Source organism: Euprymna scolopes, chromosome 3 (genome assembly GCF_053919585.1).
Source record: "Euprymna scolopes isolate OS-2025 chromosome 3, ASM5391958v1, whole genome shotgun sequence".
Taxonomy (NCBI): domain Eukaryota; kingdom Metazoa; phylum Mollusca; class Cephalopoda; order Sepiida; family Sepiolidae; genus Euprymna; species Euprymna scolopes.
In genome coordinates this window covers 82902021-82928717 of record NC_136484.1, presented here as the reverse complement: position 1 = coordinate 82928717, position 26697 = coordinate 82902021, and the positions used below count along the sequence as shown (strand labels likewise).

Below are 26697 nucleotides of genomic sequence, written 5' to 3'. Positions count from 1 at the left end.
TGTCATGTCAAAATTTGTATAAATTCTAAAAAATCATGGAAAATGAATTAATAGAAAAATAAATAAATAAAAAATAAGGTGAATTCGAAATCTTTTAATTCATCGCAATATTACCTACTACTTGTCATGTCAAAATTTGTATAAATTCTAAAAAATCATGGAAAATGAATTAATAGAAAAATAAATAAATAAAAAATAGGGTGAATTCGAAATCTTTTAATTCATCGCAATATTACCTACTACTTGTCATGTCAAAATTTGTATAAATTCTAAAAAATCATGGAAAATTAATTAATAGAAAAAAAAAAAAAAAAAGGGTGAATTCGAAATCTTTTAATTCATCGCAATATTACCTACTACTTGTCATGTCAAAATTTGTATAAATTCTAAAAAATCATGGAAAATGAATTAATAGAAAAATAAATAAATAAAAAATAGGGTGAATTCGAAATCTTTTAATTCATCGCAATATTACCTACTACTTGTCATGTCAAAATTTGTATAAATTCTAAAAAATCATGGAAAATGAATTAATAGAAAAATAAATAAATAAAAAATAGGGTGAATTCGAAATCTTTTAATTCATCGCAATATTACCTACTACTTGTCATGTCAAAATTTGTATAAATTCTAAAAAATCATGGAAAATGAATTAATAGAAAAATAAATAAATAAAAAATAGGGTGAATTCGAAATCTTTTAATTCATCGCAATATTACCTACTACTTGTCATGTCAAAATTTGTATAAATTCTAAAAAATCATGGAAAATGAATTAATAGAAAAATAATTAAAAGAAAAAATAGGGTGAATTCGAAATCTTTTAATTCATCGCAATATTACCTACTACTTGTCATGTCAAAATTTGTATAAATTCTAAAAAATCATGGAAAATGAATTAATAGAAAAATACAATAAAATAAAAAATAGGGTGAATTCGAAATCTTTTAATTCATCGCAATATTACCTACTACTTGTCATGTCAAAATTTGTATAAATTCTAAAAAATCATGGAAAATGAATTAATAGAAATATAATTAAAAGAAAAAATAGGGTGAATTCGAAATCTTTTAATTCATCGCAATATTACCTACTACTTGTCATGTCAAAATTTGTATAAATTCTAAAAAATCATGGAAAATGAATTAATAGAAAAATAAATAAATAAAAAATAGGGTGAATTCGAAATCTTTTAATTCATCGCAATATTACCTACTACTTGTCATGTCAAAATTTGTATAAATTCTAAAAAATCATGGAAAATGAATTAATAGAAACATAAATAAATAAAAAATAGGGTGAATTCGAAATCTTTTAATTCATCGCAATATTACCTACTACTTGTCATGTCAAAATTTGTATAAATTCTAAAAAATCATGGAAAATGAATTAATAGAAAAATAATTAAAAGAAAAAATAGGGTGAATTCGAAATCTTTTAATTCATCGCAATATTACCTACTACTTGTCATGTCAAAATTTGTATAAATTCTAAAAAATCATGGAAAATGAATTAATAGAAAAATAAATAAATAACAAATAAGGTGAATTCGAAATCTTTTAATTCATCGCAATATTACCTACTACTTGTCATGTCAAAATTTGTATAAATTCTAAAAAATCATGGAAAATGAATTAATAGAAAAATACAATGAAATAAAAAATAGGGTGAATTCGAAATCTTTTAATTCATCGCAATATTACCTACTACTTGTCATGTCAAAATTTGTATAAATTCTAAAAAATCATGGCAAATGAATTAATAGAAAAATAATTAAAAGAAAAAATAGGGTGAATTCGAAATCTTTTAATTCATCGCAATATTACCTACTACTTGTCATGTCAAAATTTGTATAAATTCTAAAAAATCATGGAAAATGAATTAATAGAAAAATAAATACATAAAAAATAGGGTGAATTCGAAATCTTTTAATTTATCGCAATATTACCTACTACTTGTCATGTCAAAATTTGTATAAATTCTAAAAAATCATGGAAAATGAATTAATAGAAAAATAAATAAATAAAAAATAGGGTGAATTCGAAATCTTTTAATTCATCGCAATATTACCTACTACTTGTCATGTCAAAATTTGTATAAATTCTAAAAAATCATTGAAAATTAATTAATAGAAAAAAAAAAGGGTGAATTCGAAATCTTTTAATTCATCGCAATATTACCTACTACTTGTCATGTCAAAATTTGTATAAATTCTAAAAAATCATGGAAAATGAATTAATAGAAAAATAAATAAATAAAAAATAGGGTGAATTCGAAATCTTTTAATTCATCGCAATATTACCTACTACTTGTCATGTCAAAATTTGTATAAATTCTAAAAAATCATGGAAAATGAATTAATAGAAAAATAAATAAATAAAAAATAGGGTGAATTCGAAATCTTTTAATTCATCGCAATATTACCTACTACTTGTCATGTCAAAATTTGTATAAATTCTAAAAAATCATGGAAAATGAATTAATAGAAAAATAAATAAATAAAAAATAGGGTGAATTCGAAATCTTTTAATTCATCGCAATATTACCTACTACTTGTCATGTCAAAATTTGTATAAATTCTAAAAAATCATGGAAAACGAATTAATAGAAAAATAAAATAAAATAGAAAATAGGGTGAATTCGAAATCTTTTAATTCATCGCAATATTACCTACTACTTGTCATGTCAAAATTTGTATAAATTCTAAAAAATCATGGAAAATGAATTAATAGAAAAATACAATAAAATAAAAAATAGGGTGAATTCGAAATCTTTTAATTCATCGCAATATTACCTACTACTTGTCATGTCAAAATATGTATAAATTCTAAAAAATCATGGAAAATGAATTAATAGAAAAATAATTAAAAGAAAAAATAGGGTGAATTCGAAATCTTTTAATTCATCGCAATATTACCTACTACTTGTCATGTCAAAATTTGTATAAATTCTAAAAAATCATGGAAAATGAATTAATAGAAAAATAATTAAAAGAAAAAATAGCGTGAATTCGAAATCTTTTAATTCATCGCAATATTACCTTCTACTTGTCATGTCAAAATTTGTATAAATTCTAAAAAATCATGGAAAATGAATTAATAGAAACATAAATAAATAAAAAATAGGGTGAATTCGAAATCTTTTAATTCATCGCAATATTACCTACTACTTGTCATGTCAAAATTTGTATAAATTCTAAAAAATCATGGAATATGAATTAATAGAAAAATAAATAAATAAAAAATAGGGTGAATTCGAAATCTTTTAATTCATCGCAATATTACCTACTACTTGTCATGTCAAAATTTGTATAAATTCTAAAAAATCATGGAAAATGAATTAATAGAAAAATAATTAAAAGAGAAAATAGGGTGAATTCGAAATCTTTTAATTCATCGCAATATTACCTACTACTTGTCATGTCAAAATTTGTATAAATTCTAAAAATCATGGAAAATTAATTAATAGAAAAATAAATAAATAAAAAATAGGGTGAATTCGAAATCTTTTAATTCATCGCAATATTACCTACTACTTGTCATGTCAAAATTTGTATAAATTCTAAAAAATCATGGAAAATTAATTAATAGAAAAATAAATAAATAAAAAATAGGGTGAATTCGAAATCTTTTAATTCATCGCAATATTACCTACTACTTGTCATGTCAAAATTTGTATAAATTCTAAAAAATCATGGAAAATGAATTAATAGAAAAATAAATAAATAAAAAATAGGGTGAATTCGAAATCTTTTAATTCATCGCAATATTACCTACTACTTGTCATGTCAAAATTTGTATAAATTCTAAAAAATCATGGAAAATGAATTAATAGAAACATAAATAAATAAAAAATAGGGTGAATTCGAAATCTTTTAATTCATCGCAATATTACCTACTACTTGTCATGTCAAAATTTGTATAAATTCTAAAAAATCATGGAAAATGAATTAATAGAAAAATAAATAAATAAAAAATAGGGTGAATTCGAAATCTTTTAATTCATCGCAATATTACCTACTACTTGTCATGTCAAAATTTGTATAAATTCTAAAAAATCATGGAAAATGAATTAATAGAAAAATAAATAAATAAAAAATAGGGTGAATTCGAAATCTTTTAATTCATCGCAATATTACCTACTATTTGTCATGTCAAAATTTGTATAAATTCTAAAAAATCATGGAAAATGAATTAATAGAAAAATAAATAAAATAAAAAATAGGGTGAATTCGAAATCTGTTAATTCATCGCAATATTACCTACTACTTGTCATGTCAAAATTTGTATAAATTCTAAAAAATCATGGAAAATGAATTAATAGAAAAATAAATAAATAAAAAATTGGGTGAATTCGAAATCTTTTAATTCATCGCAATATTACCTACTACTTGTCATGTCAAAATTTGTATAAATTCTAAAAAATCATGGAAAATGAATTAATAGAAAAATAAATAAATAAAAAATAGGGTGAATTCGAAATCTTTTAATTCATCGCAATATTACCTACTACTTGTCATGTCAAAATTAGTATAAATTCTAAAAAATCATGGAAAATGAATTAATAGAAAAATAAATAAATAAAAAATAGGGCGAAATCGAAATCTTTTAATTCATCGCAATATTACCTACTACTTGTCATGTCACAATTTGTATAAATTCTAAAAAATCATGGAAAATGAATTAATAGAAAAATAATTAAAAGAAAAAATAGGGTGAATTCGAAATCTTTTAATTCATCGCAAATTCCTACTACTTGTCATGTCAAAATTTGTATAAATTCTAAAAAATCATGGAAAATGAATTAATAGAAAAATAATTAAAAGAAAAAATAGGGTGAATTCGAAATCTTTTAATTCATCGCAATATTACCTACTACTTGTCATGTCAAAATTTGTATAAATTCTAAAAAATCATGGAAAATGAATTAATAGAAAAATAACTAAATAAAAAATAGGGTGAATTCGAAATCTTTTAATTCATCGCAATATTACCTACTACTTGTCATGTCAAAATTTGTATAAATTCTAAAAAATCATGGAAAATGAATTAATAGAAAAATAAATTAATAAAAAATAGGGTGAATTCGAAATCTTTTAATTCATCGCAATATTACCTACTACTTGTCATGTCAAAATTTGTATAAATTCTAAAATATCATGGCAAATGAATTAATAGAAAAATAATTAAAAGAAAAAATAGGGTGAATTCGAAATCTTTTAATTCATCGCAATATTACCTACTACTTGTCATGTCAAAATTTGTATAAATTCTAAAAAATCATGGAAAATGAATTAATAGAAAAATACAATAAAATAAAAAATAGGGTGAATTCGAAATCTTTTAATTCATCGCAATATTACCTACTACTTGTCATGTCAAAATTTGTATAAATTCTAAAAAATCATGGAAAATGAATTAATAGAAAAATAATTAAAAGAAAAAATAGGGTGAATTCGAAATCTTTTAATTCATCGCAATATTACCTACTACTTGTCATGTCAAAATTTGTATAAATTCTAAAAAATCATGGAAAATGAATTAATAGAAAAATAACTAAATAAAAAATAGGGTGAATTCGAAATCTTTTAATTCATCGCAATATTACCTACTACTTGTCATGTCAAAATTTGTATAAATTCTAAAAAATCATGGAAAATGAATTAATAGAAAAATAAATTAATAAAAAATAGGGTGAATTCGAAATCTTTTAATTCATCGCAATATTACCTACTACTTGTCATGTCAAAATTTGTATAAATTCTAAAAAATCATGGAAAATGAATTAATAGAAAAATAAATAAAATAAAAAATAGGGTGAATTCGAAATCTTTTAATTCATCGCAATATTACCTACTACTTGTCATGTCAAAATTTGTATAAATTCTAAAAAATCATGGAAAATGAATTAATAGAAAAATAAATAAATAAAAAATACGGTGAATTCGAAATCTTTTAATTCATCGCAATATTACCTACTACTTGTCATGTCAAAATTTGTATAAATTCTAAAAAATTATGGAAAATGAATTAATAGAAAAATAAATAAAAGAAAAAATAGGGTGAATTCGAAATCTTTTAATTCATCGCAATATTACCTACTACTTGTCATGTCAAAATTTGTATAAATTCTAAAAAATCATGGAAAATGAATTAATAGAAAAATAAATAAATAAAAAATAGGGTGAATTCGAAATCTTTTAATTCATCGCAATATTACCTACTACTTGTCATGTCAAAATTTGTATAAATTCTAAAAAATCATGGAAAATGAATTAATAGAAAAATAATTAAAAGAAAAAATAGGGTGAATTCGAAATCTTTTAATTCATCGCAATATTACCTACTACTTGTCATGTCAAAATTTGTATAAATTCTAAAAAATCATGGAAAATGAATTAATAGAAAAATAAATACATAAAAAATAGGGTGAATGCGAAATCTTTTAATTCATCGCAATATTACCTACTACTTGTCATGTCAAAATTTGTATAAATTCTAAAAAATCATGGAAAATGAATTAATAGAAAAATAATTAAAAGAAAAAATAGGGTGAATTCGAAATCTTTTAATTCATCGCAATATTACCTACTATTGTCATGTCAAAATTTGTATAAATTCTAAAAAATTATGGAAAATGAATTAATAGAAAAATAATTAAAAGAAGAAATAGGGTGAATTCGAAATCTTTTAATTCATCGCAATATTACCTACTACTTGTCATGTCAAAATTTGTATAAATTCTAAAAAATCATGGAAAATGAATTAATAGAAAAATAAATAAAATAAAAAATAGGGTGAATTCGAAATCTTTTAATTCATCGCAATATTACCTACTACTTGTCATGTCAAAATTTGTATAAATTCTAAAAAATCATGGAAAATGAATTAATAGAAAAATAAATACATAAAAAATAGGGTGAATTCGAAATCTTTTAATTCATCGCAATATTACCTACTACTTGTCATGTCAAAATTTGTATAAATTCTAAAAAATCATGGAAAATGAATTAATAGAAAAATAACTAAATAAAAAATAGGGTGAATTCGAAATCTTTTAATTCATCGCAATATTACCTACTACTTGTCATGTCAAAATTTGTATAAATTCTAAAAAATCATGGAAAATGAATTAATAGAAAAATAAATTAATAAAAAATAGGGTGAATTCGAAATCTTTTAATTCATCGCAATATTACCTACTACTTGTCATGTCAAAATTTGTATAAATTCTAAAAAATCATGGAAAATGAATTAATAGAAAAATAATTAAAAGAAAAAATAGGGTGAATTCGAAATCTTTTAATTCATCGCAATATTACCTACTACTTGTCATGTCAAAATTTGTATAAATTCTAAAAAATCATGGAAAATGAATTAATAGAAAAATAATTAAAAGAAAAAATAGGGTGAATTCGAAATCTTTTAATTCATCGCAATATTACCTACTACTTGTCATGTCAAAATTTGTATAAATTCTAAAAAATCATGGAAAATGAATTAATAGAAAAATAACTAAATAAAAAATAGGGTGAATTCGAAATCTTTTAATTCATCGCAATATTACCTACTACTTGTCATGTCAAAATTTGTATAAATTCTAAAAAATCATGGAAAATGAATTAATAGAAAAATAAATTAATAAAAAATAGGGTGAATTCGAAATCTTTTAATTCATCGCAATATTACCTACTACTTGTCATGTCAAAATTTGTATAAATTCTAAAAAATCATGGAAAATGAATTAATAGAAAAATAAATAAAATAAAAAATAGGGTGAATTCGAAATCTTTTAATTCATCGCAATATTACCTACTACTTGTCATGTCAAAATTTGTATAAATTCTAAAAAATCATGGAAAATGAATTAATAGAAAAATAAATAAATAAAAAATAGGGTGAATTCGAAATCTTTTAATTCATCGCAATATTACCTACTACTTGTCATGTCAAAATTTGTATAAATTCTAAAAAATCATGGAAAATGAATTAATAGAAAAATAAATACATAAAAAATAGGGTGAATTCGAAATCTTTTAATTCATCGCAATATTACCTACTACTTGTCATGTCAAAATTTGTATAAATTCTAAAAAATCATGGAAAATGAATTAATAGAAAAATAAATAAATAAAAAATAGGGTGAATTCGAAATCTTTTAATTCATCGCAATATTACCTACTACTTGTCATGTCAAAATTTGTATAAATTCTAAAAAATAATGGAAAATGAATTAATAGAAAAATAATTAAAAGAAAAAATAGGGTGAATTCGAAATCTTTTAATTCATCGCAATATTACCTACTACTTGTCATGTCAAAATTTGTATAAATTCTAAAAAATCATGGAAAATGAATTAATAGAAAAATAAATACATAAAAAATAGGGTGAATTCGAAATCTTTTAATTCATCGCAATATTACCTACTACTTGTCATGTCAAAATTTGTATAAATTCTAAAAAATCATGGAAAATGAATTAATAGAAAAATAATTAAAAGAAAAAATAGGGTGAATTCGAAATCTTTTAATTCATCGCAATATTACCTACTATTGTCATGTCAAAATTTGTATAAATTCTAAAAAATTATGGAAAATGAATTAATAGAAAAATAAATAAATAAAAAATAAGGTGAATTCGAAATCTTTTAATTCATCGCAATATTACCTACTACTTGTCATGTCAAAATTTGTATAAATTCTAAAAAATCATGGAAAATGAATTAATAGAAAAATAATTAAAAGATAAAATAGGGTGAATTCGAAATCTTTTAATTCATCGCAATATTACCTACTACTTGTCATGTCAAAATTTGTATAAATTCTAAAAAATCATGGAAAATGAATTAATAGAAAAATAATTAAAAGAAAAAATAGGGTGAATTCGAAATCTTTTAATTCATCGCAATATTACCTACTACTTGTCATGTCAAAATTTGTATAAATTCTAAAAAATCATGGAAAATGAATTAATAGAAAAATAAATAAAAGAAAAAATAGGGTGAATTCGAAATCTTTTAATTCATCGCAATATTACCTACTACTTGTCATGTCAAAATTTGTATAAATTCTAAAAAATCATGGAAAATGAATTAATAGAAAAATAAATAAATAAAAAATAGGGTGAATTCGAAATCTTTTAATTCATCGCAATATTACCTACTACTTGTCATGTCAAAATTTGTATAAATTCTAAAAAATCATGGAAAATGAATTAATAGAAAAATAAATACATAAAAAATAGGGTGAATTCGAAATCTTTTAATTCATCGCAATATTACCTACTACTTGTCATGTCAAAATTTGTATAAATTCTAAAAAATCATGGAAAATGAATTAATAGAAAAATAAATAAATAAAAAATAGGGTGAATTCGAAATCTTTTAATTCATCGCAATATTACCTACTACTTGTCATGTCAAAATTTGTATAAATTCTAAAAAATCATGGAAAATGAATTAATAGAAAAATAATTAAAAGAAAAAATAGGGTGAATTCGAAATCTTTTAATTCATCGCAATATTACCTACTACTTGTCATGTCAAAATTTGTATAAATTCTAAAAAATCATGGAAAATGAATTAATAGAAAAATAAATACATAAAAAATAGGGTGAATTCGAAATCTTTTAATTCATCGCAATATTACCTACTACTTGTCATGTCAAAATTTGTATAAATTCTAAAAAATCATGGAAAATGAATTAATAGAAAAATAAATAAATAAAAAATAGGGTGAATTCGAAATCTTTTAATTCATCGCAATATTACCTACTACTTGTCATGTCAAAATTTGTATAAATTCTAAAAAATCATGGAAAATGAATTAATAGAAAAATAATTAAAAGAAAAAATAGGGTGAATTCGAAATCTTTTAATTCATCGCAATATTACCTACTACTTGTCATGTCAAAATTTGTATAAATTCTAAAAAATCATGGAAAATGAATTAATAGAAAAATAATTAAAAGAAAAAATAGGGTGAATTCGAAATCTTTTAATTCATCGCAATATTACCTACTATTGTCATGTCAAAATTTGTATAAATTCTAAAAAATCATGGAAAATGAATTAATAGAAAAATAATTAAAAGAAGAAATAGGGTGAATTCGAAATCTTTTAATTCATCGCAATATTACCTACTACTTGTCATGTCAAAATTTGTATAAATTCTAAAAAATCATGGAAAATGAATTAATAGAAAAAATAATTAAAAGATAAAATAGGGTGAATTCGAAATCTTTTAATTCATCGCAATATTACCTACTACTTGTCATGTCAAAATTTGTATAAATTCTAAAAAATCATGGAAAATGAATTAATAGAAAAATAAATACATAAAAAATAGGGTGAATTCGAAATCTTTTAATTCATCGCAATATTACCTACTACTTGTCATGTCAAAATTTGTATAAATTCTAAAAAATCATGGAAAATGAATTAATAGAAAAATAACTAAATAAAAAATAGGGTGAATTCGAAATCTTTTAATTCATCGCAATATTACCTACTACTTGTCATGTCAAAATTTGTATAAATTCTAAAAAATCATGGAAAATGAATTAATAGAAAAATAAATTAATAAAAAATAGGGTGAATTCGAAATCTTTTAATTCATCGCAATATTACCTACTACTTGTCATGTCAAAATTTGTATAAATTCTAAAAAATCATGGAAAATGAATTAATAGAAAAATAATTAAAAGAAAAAATAGGGTGAATTCGAAATCTTTTAATACATCGCAATATTACCTACTACTTGTCATGTCAAAATTTGTATAAATTCTAAAAAATCATGGAAAATGAATTAATAGAAAAATAATTAAAAGAAAAAATAGGGTGAATTCGAAATCTTTTAATTCATCGCAATATTACCTACTACTTGTCATGTCAAAATTTGTATAAATTCTAAAAAATCATGGAAAATGAATTAATAGAAAAATAATTAAAAGAAAAAATAGGGTGAATTCGAAATCTTTTAATTCATCGCAATATTACCTACTACTTGTCATGTCAAAATTTGTATAAATTCTAAAAAATCATGGAAAATGAATTAATAGAAAAATAACTAAATAAAAAATAGGGTGAATTCGAAATCTTTTAATTCATCGCAATATTACCTACTACTTGTCATGTCAAAATTTGTATAAATTCTAAAAAATCATGGAAAATGAATTAATAGAAAAATAAATTAATAAAAAATAGGGTGAATTCGAAATCTTTTAATTCATCGCAATATTACCTACTACTTGTCATGTCAAAATTTGTATAAATTCTAAAAAATCATGGAAAATGAATTAATAGAAAAATAAATAAAATAAAAAATAGGGTGAATTCGAAATCTTTTAATTCATCGCAATATTACCTACTACTTGTCATGTCAAAATTTGTATAAATTCTAAAAAATCATGGAAAATGAATTAATAGAAAAATAAATAAATAAAAAATAGGGTGAATTCGAAATCTTTTAATTCATCGCAATATTACCTACTACTTGTCATGTCAAAATTTGTATAAATTCTAAAAAATCATGGAAAATGAATTAATAGAAAAATAAATACATAAAAAATAGGGTGAATTCGAAATCTTTTAATTCATCGCAATATTACCTACTACTTGTCATGTCAAAATTTGTATAAATTCTAAAAAATCATGGAAAATGAATTAATAGAAAAATAAATAAATAAAAAATAGGGTGAATTCGAAATCTTTTAATTCATCGCAATATTACCTACTACTTGTCATGTCAAAATTTGTATAAATTCTAAAAAATCATGGAAAATGAATTAATAGAAAAATAATTAAAAGAAAAAATAGGGTGAATTCGAAATCTTTTAATTCATCGCAATATTACCTACTACTTGTCATGTCAAAATTTGTATAAATTCTAAAAAATCATGGAAAATGAATTAATAGAAAAATAAATACATAAAAAATAGGGTGAATTCGAAATCTTTTAATTCATCGCAATATTACCTACTACTTGTCATGTCAAAATTTGTATAAATTCTAAAAAATCATGGAAAATGAATTAATAGAAAAATAATTAAAAGAAAAAATAGGGTGAATTCGAAATCTTTTAATTCATCGCAATATTACCTACTATTGTCATGTCAAAATTTGTATAAATTCTAAAAAATTATGGAAAATGAATTAATAGAAAAATAATTAAAAGAAGAAATAGGGTGAATTCGAAATCTTTTAATTCATCGCAATATTACCTACTACTTGTCATGTCAAAATTTGTATAAATTCTAAAAAATCATGGAAAATGAATTAATAGAAAAATAATTAAAAGATAAAATAGGGTGAATTCGAAATCTTTTAATTCATCGCAATATTACCTACTACTTGTCATGTCAAAATTTGTATAAATTCTAAAAAATCATGGAAAATGAATTAATAGAAAAATAAATAAATAAAAAATAGGGTGAATTCGAAATCTTTTAATTCATCGCAATATTACCTACTACTTGTCATGTCAAAATTTGTATAAATTCTAAAAAATCATGGAAAATGAATTAATAGAAAAGTAATTAAAAGAAAAAATAGGGTGAATTCGAAATCTTTTAATTCATGGCAATATTACCTACTACTTGTCATGTCAAAATTTGTATAAATTCTAAAAAACCATGGAAAATGAATTAATAGAAAAATAAATAAAAGAAAAAATAGGGTGAATTCGAAATCTTTTAATTCATCGCAATATTACCTACTACTTGTCATGTCAAAATTTGTATAAATTCTAAAAAATCATGGAAAATGAATTAATAGAAAAATAAATAAAATAAAAAAAATTGATAATAGTTAATTATTGGATTTTAATTAATTATAAGATGAAACTTTTATGATTCAAACTAGATAGATAACGACAAACTTCCACCCATTAATATGGGAGGGGAGATGATCACCAAAATGCCATGAATTATTAAGTTCGCACCGGACTTACTACTTAGATATAAGTCACTTGTACCCATTCCCCTTTCTCCCCCCCTTTTTTTTTTTTTTTTTTTTTTATATGGAGAGTAGATAATACAGTGGATGTGTTATCGGCAGCTCCAGTAACTCTCGCTTCTCCTATTTTGTCATTCAGTCCTCATTCAAGGAGTGATGTTTCTGACAAAGGGTGAAGAAAAAGCTGCTTAAAGGTCGGTACTACTTGGTGACCAGTAGTCTGAGATGTCGGATATTTTTCTGTCTTTGTCTGTCCTTGTTGCCATGTCACTAGTAAGGGTGCTGGAGGTAAACGTTTTGTCTGGGCTGACGTTATCCGCCTGATAGTCAGGGACCCGAACCTTGGATTAACCACTAAGGAGGCTGTCCTATCAGCAGGCGCAAAGTACTGGGACTGCTGTATTGCCATTTGGTGAGTGGATCTGGACCATGCAGTAGTCTCTGGTGGGGCCTCTCGATGCCATACTAGTGGGTAATTGTTACGGCTTTACCTTTTCGTGTGCTACAAATAAAAAAAAAAAATTTCCTGTCTTTTTCTCTCTTTTTTTTTTTTTTTTTTTTTTTATTACATTTTCACCCCAAACAAGGCAAATTGCCACTTTGGTGTAGGGGGCTACTATCAGGGGCAACAACTACTGGGGTACTATGTAGGGATTTGGGCAGCAAGGTGTCGGTTCACGTTACACTTGAACTTCTGCACGTCAGTACTGTTGGGGAAGCAGGGACCTGGAATGGAATTCCAGAGTCTTGCGGTTCTGGGGAAGAAACTATTGGAGTAAAAAGATCTTTTACATCTAGGGACCTCTACAGTGTGGGGGTGGGATCTAGTAGCCTGTCGGGTTTGTCGAGGGTGCTCGCGTCGTGGGGGCACAAGTGATTGCAGTTCATCAGAGCATTCACCACTAAAATACTTGTAGAACAGGCAGAGGGATGCAACATTTCGTCGATGGGACAGAGGCTGAAGCTTAGATGCCAGTTCAGGGCCTATCAGATTTGCGACTCTCTTTTGAACCTTGTCAAGGAGCGAGAGACTAGTAGCAGATGCACCAGCCCAGATGTGGCAGCAATACTCCATACATGGGCGAATGGTGGCCTTATAGAGGTACAGGATACTTTCGGGTGTTAGTAGTTTTCTAGCACGGTAGAGAGAGCCTACCTTTCTTGCAGCGGCCCTGGCAATGCCTTCAATGTAATTGTTCCAACTCATGTTTCCTGTGAACGTTAGGCCAAGGAGTTTGAAAGATGGACTCTCAGATAAAGAGTCGTTGGCCATTGCTATTGGTGGTAGAGAGGGTTTCTTGTAATTATTGAATGAAACTAGTTTAGTCTTGGCAGCATTGAACGCGACCAACCACTTTTGTCCCCATTCCACTACAGATTGGAGGTCTTCCTCTAGTGTTTCTGCCATTTCTTTAGAAATGTGTTCATTCGTCTTCCTGTCGTGTCTGCCATAGAGTGTAGTGTCATCAGCATATATACCCATCTCAGAGGCAATGTTGTCGGGGAGGTCATTTATGAATATCAGGAACAATAGAGGTCCAAGGATAGAACCCTGGGGCACTCCCGCATTTATATCATATTGTTTAGATATGCGACCGTCGAGGACTACCTGGATTTTTCTCTTATCTAAGAAGGATTTAATTATGTTAAGTATTCTACCAGTGATACCGTATGATCTGATTTTACTGAGGAGACCCTCATGCCATACCCTGTCAAAAGCCTTAGATATATCTAGAGCTACCGCTCTGCCTTCCCCCGCTTTGTCCAGTGATTGATATATACGTTCAGAGATCACGGTGAGGATGTCTGCTGTGGAACGGGCTTGTCTAAATCCATATTGTTTGTCAGTCAGTAGTTTAGCATCTGTAAGATGATGGACTAGAGCATGGTTAATTATGGTCTCAAATATTTTGGCAAAAAGTGGGAGGAGGCTAATGGGGCGATAATTTGATGGGTCTGTCCTTTCGCCAGAATTCTTGAATACTGGTACAACAGAAGCAGTTTTCCAACAGCCCGGAAAGCAAGCTTCATTAAGACATTTGTTGTAGAGTTTGGAGAGAACTGGAGCTACTTCGGCTGAGCACTTTTTTAATAGCACAGCTGGGATAAGATCGGGTCCACATGCTTTTGAGGTGTCAAGGTTTTTTATGATAGCATGCACCTGAGCAGGGGTGATTTTCAGATCGTCTAGTGTGGCGTCTGTCCGCATAGGAAAGTCAGGTAGGGGGTGGTTGGAAGGGTCCAGTGTGGAGTTTGAGGCAAACCGACTGGCAAGCATGTCAGCCTTGTCGGTTGCTGAGGAGACAACCTCGTGATTGTTGGTTAGTGGGGGAATTGTTGATTGCCCATTATTTACTACACTGTTGTAGATTTTCCAGAAGTCTCGAGTTCCTAGTTTTTGTGCTTCGATTGCGCTTTTTAGTGGTTTCCGTAAATTCTCTCTTAGCTGTCGCTATTTCTTTCTTAACGTTATTTCTAGCTTCTATATACTTCAGTCTGTTTGAACTGGACTTATGTCGGTTAAACCTACGGTATGCATGCTGCTTTTGAGTAATGGCAGTTGCACAAGTCGACATAAACCATTGGGGAGAGTGGGGCTTACTATAAAATTTCCGCATGGATTCGATTCGATTGCAGTTTTGAACCAGTCAGTGGTCTCGTTTGCACACTGTTCAGCAGGGAGAGAGAAAATATTTTTCCATGGAGCATCTCTAATTAGTTCCCTGATGGCTTCCCAGTCAGCCTTATTATAATATCTCGTTGTTTTGAGCACTGGCTCTTCAGTTTTGGGTCTAGAGTTTAGGGCGATTTCAACCATTATCACTGCATGATCAGCGTTCCCGAATGGGCTGTGGGCCTTCGCTATGCAGTCATCGGGAACTGTGGTCAAAAACAGATCTAGAAGTGATGCGTGTTGTTCTTCCTGGTCAGGGAAACGGGTTGGAAACGTAACAATTTGTGATAGGGAGTGAGATATAGCGAAGCTATGGGTTGTGCTGCCCGCTGCATCTGTGTGAGTAGAGAATCCAAGCCAGTTTTTGTGGTGGACATTAAAGTCACCAAACACATGTATTTGTGCGCTAGTGTCGAGGGACAGTGCCGTGTCTATGCTGTCAGATACTTTGTTTATTATGGAGCAGTCCTGAGTCGAGGGAGAGCGGTAGAGAAAATAATAGTAGCTAATACTGTGTTGCACGTTTAGTCTAAAGCACATAAAGGCTTGATCATCTGTTTCTAGGTTTGTTTCTCTAGTCAAGGGAAGGGTATTACGAATGTAAACTCCAAGTCAGTGCATATGTCTGTCAGAGTCCTTACGGCAGAGTGGGAGATATCCAGGCATGTTAAAGTGGTTAGAGGGAATGGAGGAGTGTAGGTTAGTCTCACTTAGTGCTAAGATATCCGGGGTATTTGTTAAGAGAAATGCTTCAACATCAGCTAAGTTAGTTATAAGCCCACGGATATTTGTGAATGAGAGCCTCAAGGGAGGAGGCAAGTTGAATTTGTTTGTCTTACTTTCCCTCTCTGTACTGCTCTAACCAAGTATGCCGACCTATTCCACAAATCCCCAAACCTCAACATGAAATATCTCCAGAATAAAAACTCGATTAAACCTAGAACCCCATCTTCCAGCGTAGACCCCTACTACCAGGTCTCCTTCTCTAATATCAGGGGTCTACGTTCCAACCTTCCAGAGGTTGAAACCCAATTACAGGAGACGAAACCGGACATATTATTTCTATGTGAAACTGGAATAGGGCCGACCACTTCCCTAGATGAGTTCATAATTAATGGATACTCCAATTTAACAGCTAAATCTGACTCCCAAGATCGTCATGGGCATGGAATATGTGCCTACATTAAGGATGGCTTCCCATGTGGCAGGGATATCTCTAGAGAAGAGCCTAATTTACCCTATATGTGCTTCAGGGTTGCACTTGCTAACACCACTGCATTTATATTTGCCCTCTATAGGCCCCACAACAGCGGAGTTACTATCTTTAAGAGCATATCTGAGAAAATAGACCACATACTGTCTTCACATCCCTCGGCTAACATCCACATCTGTGGTGACTTCAACGTCCATAACGTGGAATGGCTGACCCATTCAAATAAGACAGATGATGAGGGGAGGTTTTGTCATGATTTTGCCATTGCTTATGACCTCACTCAGATTGTTCGCGAACCCACCCGTGTGCCCGATACACCCAATCAATATGCAAGCCTCTTAGACCTTTTTCTTTCAACTTCCCCTGAGCTATGTTCATGTACCGTTCATTCTCCTTTAGGATCCTCCGACCACTCCGTCGTATCAGTTAAGATAAAAACAAAATGTAAGAAGCCATCAGACGTACCCCTCCACCGTACTGTATACCGATACTCTATGGCTGACTGGGATAGCTTCCGTACATTCATACCTGATTTACCTCTGCACTCCATGTTTAAAAAGGAAGTGTCCTCTATAGTATCAGATCTGACCGAATGGTTAATTGTAGGCATAGACCAATTCATACCATCAAAAAAATTCCAACAAAAACCTAACAGCCAGCCATGGTTCTCCCCAGAATGTGCTGCTGCTATCGTGCACAGAAATCACTTTTTCCATAACTACCAACGTAATAGATGTACGGAGACTAAAGCTGCTTTCAGGACTGCCAGCAACCACTGTAAAAGAGTAATAAAAAATGCAAGAGAGCTATATGCCCAGTCTGTTAAATCCAAGGTAGCTGATCAGCGGCTTGGTTCCCACCAGTTTTGGCAAATAACAAATAGGATCCTGAACAGAAGTGTGCGTTCTATCCCAACCATTATCAATGGACCAGAGGTTATCTCGTCAGCGTCAGACAAGGCCAAACTATTTGCAAAGAACTTTGCAGCTAATTCTACCCTATGCGACGAAGGCCATCAACTCCCCATATTTCCTCCTATAACACAGAACAAGCTAGGTAATATACAAATATCCGTGCATGAGGTCGCCAAGCTAATAAAAAACCTAGATTCCAGTAAAGCAACTGGCCCTGATGGCATCCCAATTATAGTGTTAAAAAAGCTTCAACCAGAACTTGCTCCCATACTTACGAAACTATTATAGTGCTGCCTTAAGGAGAAGTGCTTTCCGACCCCCTGGAAGACCTCATCAGTTTGCCCTGTATTTAAGAATTCAGGTGATAAGTCATCTCCCTCTCAATACAGACCAATAAGTCTTCTCTGTGTTATGAGTAAGTTACTGGAATCAATATTAAATAGAGAAATAGTCAACCACCTCAGCAGAAACAACCTTCTTAGTGACACACAATATGGTTTCCGCTCTGCAAGATCTACCGCAGATGTGCTGACGGTTATATCCCACAGGATTAGTGAATCTCTTGACAAAGGCTTCCTTTCTAGGGCAATTGCTCTTGACATATCAAAGGCCTTTGACAAAGTATGGCATAAGGGTCTACTTCACAAGATTTCCAGCTACGGTATAACTGGAAATGTTTTCTCAATCATTAAATCATTTCTCTCCGATAGGCTCATAAGAGTAGTGGTAGATGGACAAAAATCGGAGGCTCAGGGGTCAATCCTGGGCCCAACTCTCTTCCTGATCTACATCAATGACCTCCCTAAACACATACTTAAATCATTCGTTGACATCTATGCTGATGACACGACCATCTACGGCAACACATCAAAGGCTGTAAATGACGAAGTTCTCTCGGATTCTCTCTCCTCTGATCTCGAGCGCGTGGTTCAGTGGGGGAAGATGTGGCTAGTTACCTTTAATGCATCTAAAACCAAACTCCTATCCTTACATCATCAACGCTCTGATCCCCATCTGGCATCAATTGTGATGGATGGCTCTCGTCTGGGTGAGGCCCCGTGTTTTGACAAGCTTCTGGGTTTGACCTTTACTCCTGATCTGAAATGGAACACGTACATCAAGTCTGTTGCCAAGGTCGCAGGAAAGATGGTGGGATCCTTCTACCGCTCCAGAAGATATCTCACTACTGATTCAATTCTCTATCTATATAAAAGCCAAGTACGGCCAAGGATGGAATACTGTTGCCATATCTGGGCAGGAGCTGCCAAAAACAGCCTATCATGCCTTGACAGAGTACAAAATAGACTTCGTGGTTTAGTGGGGGATGCCCTTTTCTCTACCCTGCAACCCCTCTTCCACAGAAGAGACGTTGCGAGCCTATCCTTGTTTTATCGTTATTTTCATGGCAGGTGCTCGTCTGAACTCCAATCCCTGGTCCCCCCTCGCCAAACTTTCACGACAATCACCCGTTCAGCGGAATCCACTGTGAAAAATTTCCCCCACTCTATATCTGTGCCTAAATCAAAACGCGGATTTCATGAGCAAAGCTTCTTTCTTTTTTCTTCTCACCCCATACCATCTTTAAAACCTTTATTCCTCTCACTCCATACTATCTTCAAAATCTTTATTTATCTAACTCCATACCATCTTCAAAATCTTTATTTATCTAACTCCATACAATCTTCAAAATCTTTATTCCTCTCACTCCATGCCATCTTAAAAATCTTTATTCCTATCACCTCCATACAATCTTCAAAATCTTTATTCCTCTCACTCCATACCATCTTAAAAATCTTTATTCCTATCACTCCATACCATCTTAAAAATCTTTATTCCTCTCACTCCATACAATCTTAAAAATCTTATTCCTCTCACTCCATGCAATTTTCTAAATCTTTATTCCTATCACTCCAAGCAATCTTCAAAATCTTTATTCCTCTCACTCCATGCCATCTTAAAAATCTTTATTCCTCTCACTCCATGCCATCTTCAAAATCTTCATTCCTCACACTCCATGCCATCTTCAAAATCTTTATTCCCCTCACTCCATGCCATCTTCAAAATCTTTATCTCTCTCACTCCATGCCATCTTCAAAATCTTTATTCCTCTCACTCCATACAATCTTAAAAATCTTTATTCCTCTAACTCCATGCCATCTTCAAAATCTTTATTCCTATCACCTCCATACCATCTTCAAAATCTTTATTCCTCTCACTCAATTCCATCTCCAAAATCTTTATTCCTCTCACTCCATACCATCTTCACGATCTTTGTTCCTATCATCTGCATACCATCTTCAAAATCTTATTCCTCTCACTCCATACCATCTTCAAAATCTTTATTCCTCTTACTCCATACAATCTTAAAAATCTTTATTCTTCTCACTCTATGCCATCTTCAAAATCCTTATTCCTCTCACTCCATGCCATCTTAAAAATCTTTATTGCTCTCACTCCATGCAATCTTCAAAATCTTTATTCCTCTCACTGCACGCCATCTTCCAAATCTTTATTCCTCTCACTCCGTGCCATCTTCAAAATCTTTATTACTCTAACTCCATACCATCTTAAAAATCCTTATTCCTCTCACTCCATGCCATCTTCAAAATCTTTATTCCTCTCACTCCATACCATCTTAAAAATCTTTATTCTTCTAACTCTATGCCATCTTCAAAATCCTTATTCCTCTCACTCCATGCCATCTTCAAAATTGCGATGAATTAAAAGATTTCGAATTCACCCTATTTTTTATTTTATTTATATTTCTATTAATTCATTTTCCATGATTTTTTAGAATTTATACAAATTTTGACATGACAAGTAGTAGGTAATATTGCGATGAATTAAAAGATTTCGAATTCACCCTATTTTTTATGTATTTATTTTTCTATTAATTCATTTTCCATGATTTTTTAGAATTTATACAAATTTTGACATGACAAGTAGTAGGTAATATTGCGATGAATTAAAAGATTTCGAATTCACCCTATTTTTTATTTAGTTATTTTTCTATTAATTAATTTTCCATGATTTTTTAGAATTTATACAAATTTTGACATGACAAGTAGTAGGTAATATTGCGATGAATTAAAAGATTTCGAATTCACCCTATTTTTTCTTTTAATTATTTTTCTATTAATTCATTTTCCATTTATTCCTCTCACTCCATGCCATCTTAAATATCTTTATTCCTCTCACGCCATGCCATCTTCAAAATCTTTATTTCTCTTACTCCATGCCATCTTCAAAATCTTTATTCCTCTCTTTCCATACAATCTTCAAAATCTTTATTCATCTCACTCTATACGTCTTCAAAATCTTTATTCCTCTCACTCCATACCATCTTCAAAGTCTTTATTCCTCTCACTCCATACCATCTTCAAAATCTTTTTTCCTATCACTCCATGCCATCTTCAAAATCTTTCTTCCTCTCACTCCATACCATCTTCAAAATCTTTCTTCCTCTCACTCCATACACACCTTCAAAATATTTATTTCTCTCACTCCTACCATGTTCAAAATCTTTATTCCTCCCACTCCTACCCTTTTCAAAATCTTTATTCCTCATACTCGATACCATCATCAAAATATTTATTCCTTTCACTCCATGCCATCCTAAAAATATTTATTCCTCTCACTCCATGCAATCTTCAAAATCTTTATTCCTCTCACTCCATACCATCTCCAAAATCTTTATTCCTCTCACTCCATACCATCTTAAAAATCTTTATTCCTCTCACTCCATGCAATCTTCAAAATCTTTATTCCTCTCACTCCATGCCATCTTCAAAATCTTTATTCCTCTCACTCCATACACACCTTCAAAATCTTTATTCCTCTCACTCCATAAACACCTTTGTAGAGAATAGGAACGACCATTAAGACGGGACACACAAAAGAGTGACACGTCGTCTGATTAGTAGTATATATAGAGCACGCACGCACGCACCGGTAGAACGACGACTACGATGATAGTCGACTCGGAAACCTTACATGGCGCTACGAACAGGATTTATTTTTCAACATAATTTCTTTTGCACGATTTATGGAGTATAATGGCGTCAAGACAACACGAGGACGGCCAATACATGCAGTTGATTCAACAAATAATAAATCTGCAAAGAGAAAACAATGAGCTTCGCGGAGGGAGTGCCTCGAGTCGGTCTAACACCATGAAACCAGACCGGCTACGTATCGAACATGGATTCACCGACGCGGACTGGGCGCTTTTTATTGACTCGTGGGCCCGATACAAACAAATGTGCGGCCTTACCGACCCCGTTGAAATCCGCAATGAACTAAGGACAGCCTGCTCAAATGAGGTAAATAAACTTTTATTTGACTTAGTTGGGCCTGAAACCCTCAATTCTGTCACAGAGGAACAACTCTTAAGGCATATACAGTTTATTGCGGTGAAGGGTCTACACCCGGAGGTGCATAGACATAAATTTCATAACATCAGACAACAGACGAGGGAGAGACCCGCACAATTCTTGGTAAAGCTTCGGTCCCAGGCACAGTTTTGCAATTTCACGGTTCTGTGCCCCAACGAGAACTGCCGGCAAGCCGTAAACTATTCGGAGGACATGGTAGCTGGCCAACTTGTAGCCGGTCTGGCAAATGCGCAGTACCAGTGTAAATTGCTGGCCGAAGCAAATATTCTAACCACTGTGGAGCAGAAGCTTCACAGGGTGGTTAGTTTAGAAACTACAGAGACGTCTGCTCCTCAGTTGCAACGAGGCTCAGAGGGACACTCGACTTTTGGCCTACTAACAACCGAGAAAAAACCATCTCGGAAGGAGCAGCCGCTCAAAACCCCTCAGAATAGTCCTTGTGAAGGGTGTGGGAGGACCTCACACCCCAGTGGGTTAAAAGGGCGGAAGAACTGCCCGGCGAGGGGGCTAAAATGTTTTAATTGTGGCGTCACAGGCCATTTACAAAGAGTGTGCCGGAAACAGGAGAGGTCGACGGCGGAGTCAACAAACGATGCCACACGTCAATCGAATATTTTCGGCAGCAGAATGGAGGGGGCACCAGCATGTTACAATCAAAAAGGTAGAATAGCAGCAGTGCCACACCTTGCATGGAGCAGTGGTGGGTTCAGGAGAAGTCCCCCTGAGCCACCACCCTCATTAATGGTCGATGTGTCCCTAATACCAGAGTCCCAGGCTAAATTTGGGTGCGCTTTGGATAAGGGAGTAAGCCGTCGAAAACACCGCATCCAGGCCATTGCAGATACCGGTGCCCAGACGTGTTCGAGTGGCCCAGAAATATTGAAAATATTAGGGTGCACCAGCAGGATCCTGATACCTACCACCCACAGGATACGGGGAATCACAGACGAACCCCTAGATATCAAGGGGGTGGTCCTGACTCAGATTGAGCTCGGTCAGAAGGAAACGCGACAAGTGGTCTACGTTTCAGAAAACACGTCAGGATTCTACTTGTCAGAATCGGCCCTCAAAGACCTAGGAGTAATCAATCGCGACTTCCCACATCTAGTATCAAAGGCCGATTTATCGGCTTCAGAAAGTAGGACAGCACCATGTGGATGTCCGAAAAGAGAATCCGTCCCGGACAAGCCAGCGAGGATCCCGTTTACCCCCACTGGAGATAATAGGGAACGGTTAGAGAAGTGGTTACGTGAACACTTTAAGTCCAGCGCATTCAACACCTGCCACCATCAACTGTTACAAGTCATGTTAGGGAGGCCGCTGGATATAACTTTTACCCCGGGGGCGAAACCATCGGCCATACACACACCCATTCCAGTCCCTCATCACTGGAAGAAAAGGGTAAAGGATGATTTGGATCGAGATGTTGCGTTGGGTATTATCGAACCGGTACCAGCAGGCACACCTACGATCTGGTGTTCGAGGATGGTAGTCGCTCCAAAGAAAGACGGGTCACCAAGAAGGACGGTAGACCTACAAAAATTGAATGCAGCAATGATGAGGGAGACTCATCACACACCGTCCCCTTTTAATCAGGTGTCCGTGGTGCCTGCCCAAACCAAAAAGACTGTCTTGGACGCATGGAATGGGTACCATAGTCTGCCACTCTCCCCAAAAGCCTGGGACGCGACCACGTTCATAACGGAATGGGGTCGTTATCGGTATCTCAGGGCTCCCCAGGGTTTTCACGCATCCGGGGACGGGTACATGCGCCGGTTCGATGACATCACAGTTGACATGCCTCGAAAGACCCGGTGTATAGACGATACACTCCTATGGGACAGGTCCTTAGAATTGGCTTTCTAGCATACTGTGGACTATATTACCCATTGTGGTAAAGGTGGGATAGTCTTTAACCCTGACAAATTTCAATTTGCTGACGATGAAGTTGAATTTGCCGGCTTTGTGATAACCTCGGACGGCGTGAAGCCAACTAAAAAAATGACGGAGGCTATTCTCAATTTCCCGACCCCAACGAGCATTACTGGTATCAGGTCCTGGTTTGGTTTAGTTAACCAGGTGTCGTATACATTTGCACAGGCCGATATAATGGCCCCTTTTCGAGAGTTGCTGCGGACAAAGAACCGTAAATTTTACTGGGATGACACATTGAATAGACTTTTCGAAGAGTCGAAGAGGAATATCGTTCAGAAAATCGAAGAAGGGGTGAAAACCTTCGATATGAACAGAGCGACCTGCCTTTCAACCGAGTTCAGTAAGGTTGGCATTGGGTATTTTCTGTTCCAGAAGCATTGCCAATGCCCAACGGAATTAGGTCCCAACTGTGGTAAGGACCACTGGAAGATGATTTTGGCCAGGTCTCGCTTCACGAAAGATGCAGAATCTCGTTATTCCCCTATAGAGGGGGAGGCTCTAGCGCTGATTTATGGCTTGGAGTCTTGTAGGATGTTCATCCTGGGATCCCCAGACCTATTGGTCACCGTGGACCACCAGCCCCTAGTGAAAATTTTCTCGGATCAGATCCTGGAGAATATAAAAAATCCCCGCCTGTTCTCATTCAAGGAGCGGTCGTTGATGTACAGGTTCCGGATTAGGCATGTTCCTGGGAAACTCAATGCAGCACCAGACTGCACATCCCGATACCCGGCGCCGTCAAGACACAGCAGACTAAAGGGCACTGACACTTCCCAGCAAATCGAGGGGAGTATACAAGCATCCATCATAGCTGCATACGCACATGACCCCAAGTTCCGAGCGATCACCTGGGATAGGATAGTCGCAGCTACAGCCACCGATGAGGAGTGCCGAACGTTGGCGTCATACATTCAAGACGGGTTCCCAAGGTCACGCCACGAACTACCACCAGAAATCCGGCAATTCTGGCCGATGGCAGACCAACTATATTGTCTGGAAGGGGTACCCATAAAAGGGGACAAAATTTTGATACCAAAACGGCTTAGAGCCGAGGTGTTAGAGGCATTACACTCCGCCCATCAAGGGGTGAATGGTATGTTGGCTAGCGCCAGACAACGGTTATTTTGGCCTGGTTTAGACGCCAGCATCCGACAAACAAGGGCGCAATGTCGGAGTTGCAATTCGATCGCCCATCCCAGCCTAGGGAACCACTAACGCCACCCATAAACCCGGAATTCCCATTTCAAAAGACAGTCACTGACTTGCTAGATATGCACGGGAAAAGTTACATGGTATACGCGGACCGATATACCGGTTGGATTGAGGTCGCACCACTACCATCAGGAAGGGCTGCAGCGGTGTGTAACGCCCTGAGGGTTTGGTTTTGCATGTATGGTGTGCCGGAGGAAATATCATCCGATGGAGGGCAACCATTCGATTCACTAGAATACAAATCGCTCCTAGAAGACTGGGGCGTAAAAAGGCGCATATCATCTGCACATTACCCCCAGAGTAATGGCCGAGCTGAACTGGCCGTAAAAACGGCCAAAAGAATGCTGATGGACTGCGTTGATGGCTACGGACACCTACATCATGATCGGGCAGCACGGGCGATGATGACTCATAGGAATACGCCCAGTCAGGACCTTGGATTGTCGCCGGCGGAAATACTATATGGTCGAACAGTAAGGGGCCATCTCCCTGCACTTTGCAAAAAATACTGCATCCACAAGCGTTGGACGGAGACCAGAGATTTGAGAGAGAGGGCGATGGCGAAAAGGCACGTACTTAACAAAGAACAGTAAGCCATACACAGCCGCCCCCTCTAATAGCTCCGAGTCAGCGAGTCTGTGCAGGTGCAGAATCAGAAGGAACCAAATCCACGACGATGGGCGAAAACTGGGAGAGTCGTCGAGACAATGGGTAACAGGCAGTACAGGATACGGTTGGATGGTAGCGGCAGGATCACATTACGCAATCGCCGTTTCCTCAGGAAAATCAAACCGGTCATGGATACGCCGGAGTATCCACCCACTCAACAACCCCATCAACCACCTCCCCAAACACCAAGAAGGGAGGACAGCAAACCACCGTGCAACATGCATGAGATGATGAGAGGTGGAAGAAGCTGATTGTGACACATCAGAAACAGATATAGAGGTGGACCAATATCCGATCAACCACAAGCCAATGCAGAACAGTCCGGTCCCACGACGCAGCATGAGGGTAACATGAACACCAAGGCCACTTTCCCCTCAAATGCAAGGACCAACTCACTACTACACGGAATTTTCGAGTCACATGACCACAAAACGACGGTAGTGTGGTCACATGGTGGGGGGAGGGCATGTAGAGAATAGGAAGGACCATTAAGACGGGACACACAAAAGAGTGACACCGTCGTCTGATTAGTAGTATATATAGAGCACGCACGCACGCACCGGTAGAACGACGACTACGACGATAGTCGACTCTGAAACCTTACAACCTCAAAATCTTTATTCCTCTCACTCCATACACACCTTCAAAATCTTTATTCCTCTCACTCCATACAATCTTAAAAATCTTTATTCCTATCACTCCATGCCATCTTCAAAATCTTTATTCCTCTCACTCC

General features: G+C 33.3%; 1 protein-coding gene across 2 annotated transcripts in view; it reads left to right on the top strand.

Annotated features, from left to right (window-relative positions):
• LOC145256537 (glutamate receptor ionotropic, NMDA 3B-like) overlaps positions 1–26697 on the top strand; it is a 1196865-nt gene that overhangs the window by 309089 nt on the left and 861079 nt on the right. The gene's annotated exons all lie outside the window — the stretch shown is intronic.